The 12,773-nt window shown below is 42.3% G+C and overlaps 1 protein-coding gene across 5 annotated transcripts in view; it reads right to left on the bottom strand.

Moving 5' to 3' along the window:
- PAQR8 (progestin and adipoQ receptor family member 8) overlaps nucleotides 1-12,773 on the bottom strand; it is a 104,229-nt gene that overhangs the window by 18,113 nt on the left and 73,343 nt on the right. The gene's annotated exons all lie outside the window — the stretch shown is intronic.

The following is a 12,773-nucleotide window of genomic DNA, read 5'->3' as shown; positions in this document are numbered from 1 at the left end:
AGACACAATCTACTATACATAAAATAGATAAGCAACAAGGTCTTACTGTATAGCACAGGGAACTATATTCAATATCCTGTAATAAACCATAATGGAAAAGAATATGAAAAAGTATATATATATATATATGTATCTGAATCACTTTGCTGTTCACCAGAAACTAACACAACATTGTAAATCAACTATACGTCAATTAAAAAATATATATATGCATGTATATAAATATAAATATATGCATGTACGTATATATGTGTATGTGTGTGTATATATATGTATGACCGTACGCGTGCCTGTATGTATCATCTATGTCTATAACGCAGGTAACTGGGACCTAGCCTCCTATAATCACTCATTCCTTTCCTTCCTCCCCAGCAGCAGCCACTATACACTGAACCTGGTGTTTTTCATTCCCACTGTTTTCTTATGAAAACATTATGAGATTATAAAATTATATAACTACATGTAATAATATAATAAAAAATCATAAAATTAAAAATCCAGGGCTTCCCTGGTGGCGCAGGGGTTAAGAACCTGCCTGCCAATGCAGGGGACATGGGTTCGAGCCCTGGTTCGGGAAGATCCCACATGCCACGGAGCAACTAAGCCCACGTGCCACAACTACCGAGCCTGCGCTCTAAAGCCGGCGAGCCACAACTACTGCAGCCCACGCACCTAGAGCCCATGCTCCACAACAAGAGAAGCCACCACAGTGAGAAGCCCGCGCACCGCAATAAAGAGTAGCCCCCGCTCGCGGCAACTAGAGAAAAGCCCGCGCGCCGCAACGAAGACCCAATGCAGCCAAAAATAAATAAATTAATGTTAAAAATTAAAAATAAATAAATAAAAATAAAAATCCATAAACTATATATATTGTTTGGATATTTTTAACCTTTATATAAATTTTGCACCTAACCTCCTGCAACCTTCTTTCTTTCATTTAATGTTTTGTGTTTTTTCCACATTAATTGCTACATGATTCTCTAATTGATTCATTTTCTCTGCTGAATATTTTCCAAATACCCCAGTTTATTTGTCCATCCTCCTGTGGACGGACATGCAGGTTATTTCCTGTATTTGCTATGACGAACAAGGCTGCAGTGTGGTCTTCTTAGCTGGGTGCCTACAACGGGGATTCCCCTTCAGGTCTTGGGCCAGGCTGTTCCCTTTACCTGGAAGGGCCTCCTCCCTATCTCTACCTTAGAAAACCTCACCCATTCCTGAAGGCACCTCTCAGAGGGTGATTCCTCCACACCTTCCGATCTACCCAAAACAATATCCCTTCTCCTGCAACCTGCAAGTTTGTGTCACAAAATGATGTCATCACATATAACTTTGTCCTGTGGTTGTTTGGGTACTTCCATATCCCTAGCAGGCCTTACGGGCAAGCACTGTCTCATGTGGCATTAAATTCCCTCCCCCCAACTTAGAGCCTGGCACGTAGATTTGCCCAGAGTAGACCCTCAATGAGTGAATGTGGAGTCCACTGAGCTTTCCTTCTTTCTTTTGCTACTAAGTACTGCTATCACCACGGAATGACTTATATCTAATGACAAAGGTATATACCTAAAGGGTGCTACCTTCCCATGAATTATCATTTCACCACCAAGAGAAGCCTGTCTCTACCGCCCACACTCTGTGCTGGGAGAAAATGGATGTAGAGGGGGACACTCTCAGCTTGATAACCACCTGGGGCCAAATGCCTGTGGGCAGCTGCTTGTGCATAAAGATCAAGGAAAATATTCTTCCTCCTCTCTTCAAAGCTCCCAAGATACCACGTTTATGCCAAAAATTTTATAAGAATTTTGTTCAGGGAGTTCCCTGGTGGCCAAGTGGTTAGGATTCCGGGCTTTCACTGCCATGACCTGGGTTCAACGCCTGGTCGGGGAACAGAGGTCCCACAAGCCATGTGGTGTAAAAATAATTTTGTTCAGAACTAAAAGCAAACATTGGGCAGATAACAGTGTTACCAAAACACGGGTTGGGGGTGTGAGGATGGGGCTATTTTTGAGCTTGGTGCTGTGCTTTTTCAGTCAACCTATGCTCATTGCCATCAGCGTAGACAGGACTTAAGAGAGGAAGTATGCTTCTCCTCCCTTCACCTCGCCCCTGCAACTTTAGCAATGATCATGCAACTTTAGTCTAGGGAGAGAGTCGCAAACAGCATGTGTGTTTTCAGTGGCTGCTGGTGCGGCTTCAGAATCCTCGCCTGGGGCCAGGATCTTGAAGGGGCAAAGGTGCCTGATACCTACAGATGTTCATCTCCCTTCCAAGTTCAGTGTCGTGGAGGTGGGGGCATGGTGATGGATTTCTTCCTGATTCCAAAGTAGAGATTCATGCTCAGTGTACTTCTTTTTGATTAGACATGGAAAAGGTTAAAAAATGAGATGTGAAAAAAATCAACTCAAGAATCACTGCTGCAAACCTCTTTCAATTTTTTTCCTGAGTACAAAGTAGTGGCTTAAATGATGGTAAGTTGATACCTCTGTATACCAGCCTCATAAATTAGTAATCTAACATGTCCAGATCACAGGATTTTTATAAGCAGCTCACCATTCCATGCCCTATGACCTACCAGATAAAGAAAAACAGAAGTAAGTACTCTTGAGCTGCACTGCCTAGTTTTGGGTTGACAGAAAGCTCAGTTGAAGCCCTGAAAATCCTAGTCTTATGGAGTTTAAAACATGTATTGGAAATGGGCTAAACAACAACATGCAAACTTAGGTGTAATTAAAAAATCAAACTCCTGACTGTTGTTTCTAGGTTATGGAGTTTGACTGTAGAAAGGGCCAAGTATAAGAACAACCATTTCTCTTTACTGTAATATAACCTCAGGTCTCAGATGACATCTGATTATAATCTGTGCAAAGTGCTACCGGAGTGCCTGGATTGTTTTTCCAATTGAGTTGAAATGCCCATGTCCACAGTTTCTGCGTCAGCTGCCCACCACTCATGAACTTTACAGATACACACCACGTGATCATTGCCCGGGCCTCGCCACATATCATCTGGGGGCCCTGGACGATCTAGATACCGACTGTAATCACAGCCGAGAGACAGACAACTCCTTCCAGGCCTTGCTCAAATCTCATCTTCTCAAGGAGGTGCAGACAAAAAATGTTGCCTGCCATTCCAGTAAACAATGAATGCTGCCCACCACCAAGCCGTCATTCACTGCAGACACCCCTACAGTGAGCCTTGAGGGGAATTCAGGGTGGAGAAAAACAGGATACTGGCCCTACAGAGTTAAGATGTACATCTATGGAATAATTTCAATGAGCCCAGACTCTTGTATCTTCCCATAGATAGAAAAACACTGAAGTCATTAACTTGAGATGTCTGGTTTTTGTGACTAGCAGTGATCTTTTGATGTTCAACTATGTGTTTTGTTTTGTTTTGAGCAAAAACTCCCATATATCCTGGCTCCTGCCTTACCTCTTTAGAGCAGATCCTCAAAGCTGTCTGAGAGGCTATATCCTGGGCTATAGTCAGCCCTCGGTGAGGTCCCTGAATAAAACTTAACTTGCAACTTTTAGGTTGTGCGTTTTTCTTCAGTCAACAGGGGCCTCCCCACTGCCCTATTGATCTAATACTGCATTTGCACCCTCCCGAGCTCTCTAGAACCCTGATACTCTGCTTTACTCTTTTTTTGGTTTTCTAGTGTACTTTTCACCTTGTGACCTAATATATTATAGTCTTTCTCAAATTTTTAAAAAAATTGTGGTACATACACCTAACATAAAATTTCCCATCTTAACCGTTTTTAGCTGTAAAGTTCAGTAGTTAAGTACATTCACATTGTTGTGCAACCATCACCAACATCCATTTCCAGATCTCCCTTCATCTTGCAAAACTGAAATTCTATACCCAGTAAACAACAACTCTCCAATTCCCACTTCCTCCAGCCCCTGGCAAACATCCTTCTACTTTCTGTCTCTATGAATTTGACTACTCCAGGTACCTCCTATAAGTGGAATCATACAGCATTTGTCTTTTTGTGTCTTATTTCACTTATTTCACTTAGCATAACGTCCTCCAGGTTCATCCGTGTTGTAGACCATGTGTCAGAATATCCTTCCTTTTTAAGGCTGAATAATATTCATTGTATATATATATACTATATGACTATGTATATACTCATCCACTGATGTACCTTTAGGGTGCTTCCACCTTTTAGACTATTGTGAATAGCGCTGCTATGAACGTAAGTGTGCAAGTATTTCTTTAAGACTGCTTTCAGTTCTTATGGGTATATACTCAGAAGTGGAATTGCTGGATCATTGGTAATTCTATTTCTTAAGTTTCTGAGGAACTGCCATACCATTCTCTATAGTGACGGCGCCACTTCACAGTCTCACAATAGTGCACAAGAGTGCCAACTTCTCTGCATCCTTGTCAACACCTGTTATTTTCTGGCTATTGACTGTAGCCACTCTAATGGGTATGAGATTAATATATTATTTTTATCTATTAAGTTTATTGTCTGTCCTAGCCCTGCTGCTGGCCCAGAATATAAGCCCCATTAGCAGAGGTATTTATTTTTTTTTTTAATTTTTTTATTTATGTATTTATTGATTTTTGGCTGTGTTGGGTCTTCGTTTCTGTGCGAGGGCTTTCTCCAGTTGCGGCAAGCGGGGGCCACTCTTCATCGCGGAGCGCGGCCCTCTCACTATCGCGGCCTCTCTTGTTGCGGAGCACAGGCTCCAGACGCGCAGGCTCAGCAGTTGTGGCTCACGGGCCCAGTTGCTCCGCGGCATGTGGGATCCTCCCAGACCAGGGTTCGAACCCGTGTCCCAGCAGAGGTATTTTTGTCTGTTTGTTCACTTATGTATCCCCTGGTACCTAGAACATTACTTGGCTTATACAATAAGTGCTCAGTAAATATTTATTGTAAGAATGAGTGAACAAATGGATGAATGAAAGAAAGACATACTAAAAGTATACTGGCTTTTACCTTCCCTGTTTCTATGTCAAAATCTCAATCTTGGCTTTGACCATCATATATATATATGAACCTCCATGGATGAACCTGGAGGACATTATGCTAAGAGAAATAAGCCAGACACAAAAAGACAAATGCTGTATGATTCCATTTACTTGAGGTACCTAGAGTAGTCAAATACATATATATATGTGTGTGTGTGTATGTGTATATATATATATAGACCTTTATCTAAGCTACATAGGACATTTTTTTTTTGGCTGAGCCATGAGGCTTGTGGGATCTTAGTTCCCTGACCAGGGATCGAACCCGGGCCCCCTGCAGTGGAAGCGCAGAGTCCTAACCACTGGACCTCCAGGGAATTCCCCCTTAGCACCTTTTGAAAGCATTTGCTGAGTCTACTATGTGCCGTTATTATGTTCAATATTATTCAGATGGAAATTCTGAAGCACCTGGAATTTAATTTGTTTTTGACAGCTCACAAGAAATCCAAAAGAAAACCAAGGAGAGAACCCGTAGTACACAGAAAACTTAGTCATTACGTGGAATGGGGCTTATTTAATGCCCACAAGGTATCTCTGCTCAGCTGTAACAAAGATACCTCAAAATGAATACGACCCACAGAGAGAATTGAGCTCCCTCCACTAAACCTATTTCTATCCCAGGTCCCTTGTTCCTGTTCAGTAAATAGCTTCAGCCAGGTGCTCAAGTCAGAAACCAGAGAGATATTTTTCCCTCATCTTAACCTGGTGCTCCTCTTTATCTAGTTGCCAGTAATAGTTATTATAATAACTCAGTATAAGGAGCACTTATTCTACGCCGGGCACCGTTCTAAGTTCTTTGCATGTTATTAACTCACAATCATTCCTCACAACTCTATGACATGGGATTTATTCTTTCTACCTATTGTACAGATGAGGAAAGAGGTTAAGTGTCTTGCCCAAGGTCACCTAGACAGGAAGTAGTGGAGCCAGAATCCAGAACCAGGTAGGCTCACTCCAGAGGCCACGCCCTGAATGTCTACCCTATTCAGGAAGTGCTTTCTGTTCCAACCTCATTTATTGAACATCATTCTAAAATGCATTAGTTCACTTTCCTAAATGTGTAAGTGATAATTTTGATAATTCAGAACTGTCCAGGTCCTTCCTCTCCTTCTGGATGTCAGTGGTCATGACGCAGCTTGGATGATGGAGGTACCAATGGTCAAGAAGACTGGACGGTGCCTGTGGTGAACCTAAGGATTTACTGGGAAGTTGTTCTTAAATAAAAGTTCCAACAGGACTTTATTTTCTTGTGTTTTGATGTTTTTGTCTTCAAAGTAGAATATGTCAGTAAATATTAGTTTAATTGAAGACTTTGATTAATCAAAGCTACCCTGAAATAGATACACGGTCATTAATATCAACAAGCCACAGCCATTATAAACACCATTAAGAAACAGACAACTTCTTCTTTGAAGTTGTATTGATCTTGGAGGTAAAGTGAGCTGGAAGGCAGAAGGCCCAAATCCTACTCTCCTCAAATTAAATGAATCACATACTTACAAATAAACCACAATCCTTCTGGCACCAGTAGCGCCATCTGTAAACTGAGAATATTAAAGGCCAACTATTTGATATTTCTGAATTAAAGTTGAAGGAAAAAAAAAAAAAAGAATGTCATTACAAGCCTAAGACAAGATGACTACAGGTCCAAAAAGTGTCACTTCCAAGTTTTAAGCTTATTCAGTGTCTAATAGCTAATTATATAAGCTCACCATCAAGTCAGCATTCAAATAAGATGATTTTAAACTCCAAAGAGTGTGTTCTCAAGTCCCAGGGTGCCGGTAGAAAACAAAAGACACAGTACCAGCCAGAAGCTATTCCAGCAAGTTCCACAGATCATATGGTCTTGGGAAGAGACAAGCACTTATTGTTACGAGAAAAATTTAAGGTCAGCACAGTACTTGCAGTTCCACTGCCCCAGTGCTCCCTTCCACAAAGGATTGTAGTATCTACTGAAAAGTTGCAATTATTCCCCAGCTCGCTATTTCAGCCTCACAGGCCACTTATCCACACCAGAGAATTCAAATACTTTGGACATTCCTGAATAACAACGGCAAATGATGTTTTTTGGCTTATTTTTATATGATATCCTAAAAGATGGAGAAAGTAAAGAATAATAGTAAGCCAGGAGTGATTTCAGCTTAAGTATGATTTTTAGATAAGCATTCCTAGATAAAAGTACACACTTAGGAGAAGGATTTTAAATCTAACCTGATTTTTTGAAAAATACCTTTAGAACACTTGGTCAATCTAATGCTTTCTTTGACCTATATGGTTTTCCCCTTCTCCCTTCCTCTGCCCTCACTATCCTGTTGAGACTTCTGAAATGGAAAAAGTACCTCTGCCGGTCCTTGCTGGTAAGTCAGAGCACTCCAAAATGAGCTTTTTCTTGCAAGAAGACTTTTCTTGACTTTTTCTTGTAAAAGAATGTACCATTGATTAAAACAAGAGAAAACCACACTCATGCACACCAGCCTGATCTTAACCTCCCAGACAGCAGCTCGGCATCCTCCGTTAACCATCCTGGAGACAGCCAGGCCTGCAGCAGCCCTTGCAGCTTCTGCCTGACCAGCTTATCAGACGGTAACAATTTCTGGTGACTACAGACGGGACCAAACCATTCCTTACAGCCCTGTACATTATCTATAATATGGTCATAAATACTTATAACATCTTCTGTCAAGGAAGTCCTGTTGCTTCACAGGCATTATCTTAATACCTTCCAAATGTCTTCAAAAGGATGTTAGTCAGCTGAGAGTGAGTTAATTATAACCAGGCACTAAATTTCTCCTCCTCGCATCTCATTAAACTACACTGAATCTAAATTCAGCTTAATACAACTGCTCTACCAGATTAGGAACTCCTAAAGGACAGGCTTTGGGCTCCCATTTCCTTTATATTCCCCTTGGGCATTAAACATTCTGGTTCTCCATAAAAAGGATGACCTTAATTAGTCTTACTGACTCACCAACCAAATTACAAACCCAATCTACAAACCCACTATGGGTTGGAAAGGGAGAGTCACGACCTCCAATTCCTCCGTGAACCATCAATGTTTAAAACATTTTCCCCATCATCTGTTTTCCAGAAAGGGTTTAGCATGCTTGAGTGGTAACACATCCCCTCCCTTTAATCTGATTCTTGGTGAAAGAGGAGAGCTGGTCCCTTGCTGTTAGGGATCTAATGTGACCACAGGCAGAAAGGCTCAAGAGATTTTAGTGTGGGAAGGGCTTTAAAGACCACTTACTTAGGAGAGGGCACAGAGGTGTCAACCCTAGGCCACACTCTTGGTAACTGGCTTCCTGGGGTCCCACACTGAGAGGCATTCAGGCCCCGGCGAGCTCCAGAGAAGATGCTGTGATCGATGTACAAGTCTGCCACCGCTCCTGGGGGACACCAGGCTCAGGAGGGGGCCGTGGCACAAAGCCATGTATTTGCCATCCCTGAGCTGACTCTATGATGAAGAGTTAGCAACTCACAGTCTACTGCTTTCCTTAGTTTTCCAAAAAGTAGAAGTCACAGCAATCATAAAAAATTATTTCAGGGACTTCCCTGGTGGTCCAGTGGGTAAGACTCTGTGCTCCCAATGCACGGCCCAGGTTTGATCCCTGGTCGGGGAACTAGATCCCACATGCATGCTGCAACTAAGAAACTCGCACACTGCAACTAAGAAGTCCGCATGCTGCAACTTTAAAAAAAAAAAAGGATCCCACGTGCCACAACTAAGACCTGGCGCAGCCAAAATAAATAAATAAATAAATAAATAAATAAATAAATAATAAATAAATAAATAATTTCAAAGATTTGCAACAGCAAAGGTTTAAGGAAAATAGATGTTCCCTGAAAAAGACACAGACTGAGGTCCTCATGGACCCAGAAATTGTTACCGTCTGATAAAGTGGTCTCATGGTGTTCCCAGAGAGAGTCAAAGGTGGAATTTCTAGGCTCGTTCTCACCTGCACCCTGACAAGGACCACCATTCGGTGTTTCACAGGTGAGAGGATTAAGAAGGGCTGGGTAGTCCTCCAGTGATTACACGGCTTCTGTGATTGGACTTCATGGGGAAGGGGGTAAGAAAAGAAACTGAGGTTTGAGAATCACTTAAAAGTCAGCGATTCCCAAAGCCAAACGACAAGTATTAAACAGAAAAGTCAGTGTGATGCTTGTTTTGATAGGAAAAAATGGAGAATCAATTTCTTGAACTTGAACTAGCAAAGCTCCTGATCAGTCAATCAATAGTATTCACGTGTTTTCTGCTCTGTTCTTAACCCTGATGGGCCAAAAGGGCAGCCACAAGGCAAATGATACGGTTCCTTTCCCCACCAGCTTATATAATCTCTCTCCCTCTCCCCTGAGGTGGGCTTGGACGCCTGAGGCCAGGTCAGATCTCTGGAGAGACAGGTGGCCTCCCAAGATCTACTCTGTGCTGTCAGCCAACTGCTCCCAGGTGAGAGGAACGTTTTTGGCAGCAACCGTAGTACACAGCAGGCAAGATACCTTAAGAAAAGGCAAGGGAGAGGAGGCAGACATGTGATTCTGGAGACAAATAAACACAATTAGCTGTGCTAGAAACGAACTGAAAAGACTCAGTGGGAAGACTATGATTCCTTCTGCCAAGAGAGAAAACCAGAGGAAAATTCATTTTAAAAGAAACCTTTTACTTCCCTTGGCAGCCAAAGCACAATGACAGTCATACTCTCTGTGAAGTCTTTTTCATTGTGGGTTTCTCCACCCTTTCAAACACTAGCACGATAAGGGTTTGATTGCTTTGTCAGATTTGCTGCCCAAAGAGGATCCATTAATATTTCAGGCCAGTCTTTTCATTCCTCGAGATGACAAGTCTAAGACTTTCACAGCCATTCTATCCCTGTGTACCTAAATAGACCCTGCTTGCAGCAATGATTGGGTGGTTGAATTCACAGAAATCAATAGTGTTGTCCCTGGGAGTTTGCTTTCCTGCTTCCAGGATCCAATTCCACAGTGCAGGATTAGCTACAGCAGAGGGGTCTAATGGCTACCTTAACAGAATGTGGTGGTTAACAGGACAGGCTTTGGAGTTAGGCAACTTGGGTTTGAATCCTGACTCTGCCTTGGATGACCTTGGGCAAATAATTTAACCTCCTGTGTCTCACTGTCTTTACCTATAAAGTAAGGATACAGTGGTACCTAATAGGGTTGTTGTCATGTTTAAAGAATTATGATAAAAGAGCCCTCGTCTTTTAGAAATGCACCCAAATCATGAAATGGTGGCTTGGGTTTGCTTCAAAATCATTTGGAGGTAAGGTGTATGTAGAGAAGTTGGCCATGAGTTCGTAATTGTTGAAGTTGGGGATGGGCACGTGGAGGTGTATTCTACTATTCTGTCCACCTCTGTCTGTCTGAAATATTCTATAATAGAAAGTTTAAGAGAGAGAGAAGATAATACAGGTAAAACTGCTAGCACACAACATGTGCTCAACTAATGCAATCTGTCCTAGATCAGAGAGGGTTTTGAAGCTGTCATTTCTAGGTTCAAAAGGAACCAGGATCACAGCCTGCCTCTCTAGACATGGGTTGGCTCTGGGGCCAGAAAGATGGGGGGGTCAGGGGGTTGCAGCTGAGAACTTCACTGTCACTCTAGGCCATCCATTATTGCCCAATCTTTTCATCATCAAACCTGGTTTTTTTTTTTTTGGTTTTTGGTTTTTTTTTTTTTGCCAGACTGTGAGGCATGTAGGATCTTAGTTCCCTGACCAGAGATCAAACCTGTGCCCCCAGCATTGGAAGCGTGGGGTCTTAAGACTGGACCACCAGGGTAGTCCCATGAAACCTGTTTTAAAGTGATTATTATAAATTCTCCATGCTTTGAAAGTTTTCTAAATCAACCACATCCATTAAATGATTCATTACCCTGTATCTTTCAGCCAGATACACCTAATCACAGGCCAGAGTTTAGATGAGCTGTCAGGTGGCTCCAAATGAAGCTACTATTACCCCAGCCTAAAGCAAAGGACTTTCAAGTTTTAATGGTCTGTGCAGCTGTTTGACACACATATACAGTATGTGGTTTTGTAAGCATATGAAATCATGAAGACGGGCTCAACGCACTACCCCCAGCCCGTGCCCCCCTGAGCCTATGCTTTCAATAGGTTCAGGGAACCACATATATAAATTTAGCAACTCCAAGCTTCTGGAATCCCTTAAATAGGGTGATGAGCTGGGCGGACAGGAAATCCCACCCTGGACCCATTCCAGGCTACAGATGCATTGTAAGGGAGCCCTTTATTAAACCCAAACTCATCTGCCCCAGGCCCTCTCAGAAATGAGGATCTGTAACCAGCTCTGATACTTACTAACTGTAGTGGCCTTGAGCAAGCCACTTCATTTCTTTTTCTCATTGGTAAACTGGGATCTCTCTCTCCTAAACTTGTTTCGGGGAGTAGAGACAAGGTTAAAAAAAAAAAAAACAAAGTGCATTGCACGATGCCTGGCACACAGGAATTGTTCAATACATAGTAGGTATTTTATGTTTCTGTACGCCTTCATGCACACGTGCGTGTATTTTCATTACCTCCTTTGGAACTAGGTCAGTATATCTAGACACGATGGTCCTCCAGGCCATAAGACATATCACAGCCACATAATTATAAATAGTTTAATTTTTTTTTCTTTCATGGGACAAAATTGTATACGTACTTCATGAACTAACCTGAACCTCTTCACCACAATGAGATTTGATGAATCAGTTTCTACGTGCCTGAAATGCTGCCCAGTTTCAATGAAATTCTTGGCGCTTTACCTGAACCTGTCTGTTTGGGTGACATTCTACCACTGCAGCCAATTCCAACCCCAGCATTAGCCCGTGCATGAAACTGACTAATGCTACTTTATGAAGTGCTCAGGGTTCCTGGCAACTCAAGAGAACAATATTGATGCCCCTATCTTGCTTAAGTGCAGGAATAGAAAAGCTAAGATGAGACTCCTGGAATGACTTCTTTGGACGGAGTGAAATACACCAGGGAGAATATAAATTTTCTAATTCAAGAGCCACTACACTCATCATTGATTTTACATCCTCCTCCTTTTTCTTCCATATTTTATACAACCAATTTGAGTCTAAAAGGAAAATGAGAAGATAGTTTTCACCAACGAAGTTTCATTTCTCACAAAAGAACGATCTACAGGCAATATTCAGCAGAGTATGTGTATTTTCATTCCGTCTTCAAGTGGTTTGGGTAAGGGTAGCCCTTCTCCAGTTTCTAGACTGTAGACTTATCTTGAACCTCGGGAAATTCTCTCAGACTCCAAAGAGCAGGTGCAAGAATAGGGCAAATACATAGTTTCAAGCTACTGGTGAAAAGCAACAAATTATCTATTCCTTAAGAATTGAGGGTTTTTTTTTTCTTCTTTGCTTTCTTTTTAAAAAAAAAAAAATTATTTATTTATTTATTTATTTATGGCTGTGTTGGGTCTTCGTTTCTGTGCGAGGGCTTTCTCTAGTTGCAGCAAGCGGGGGCCACTCTTCATCGCGGTGCGCGGGCCTCTCACTGTCGCGGCCTCTCTTGTCGCGGAGCACAGGCTCCAGACGCGCAGGCTCAGTAGTTGTGGCTCACGGGCCTAGTCGCTCCGCGGCATGTGGGATCTTCCCACACCAGGGCTCGAACCCGTGTCCCCTGCATTGGCAGGCAGATTCTCAACCACTGCGCCACCAGGGAAGCCCTTCTTTGCTTTTCTTAATCTTGGACTACATCACCCTAATAGATAAATGTCACTGCCCTTAATGCTAGTGTCTCAAGATCAACAAAAACCTC

Source organism: Balaenoptera borealis (genome assembly GCF_965194805.1).
Source record: "Balaenoptera borealis genome assembly, chromosome: 12".
In the NCBI taxonomy this organism is placed as follows: domain Eukaryota; kingdom Metazoa; phylum Chordata; class Mammalia; order Artiodactyla; family Balaenopteridae; genus Balaenoptera; species Balaenoptera borealis.
The sequence above is the reverse complement of the archived record's forward strand: the minus strand, read 5'-3'. Positions and strand labels throughout refer to the sequence as shown.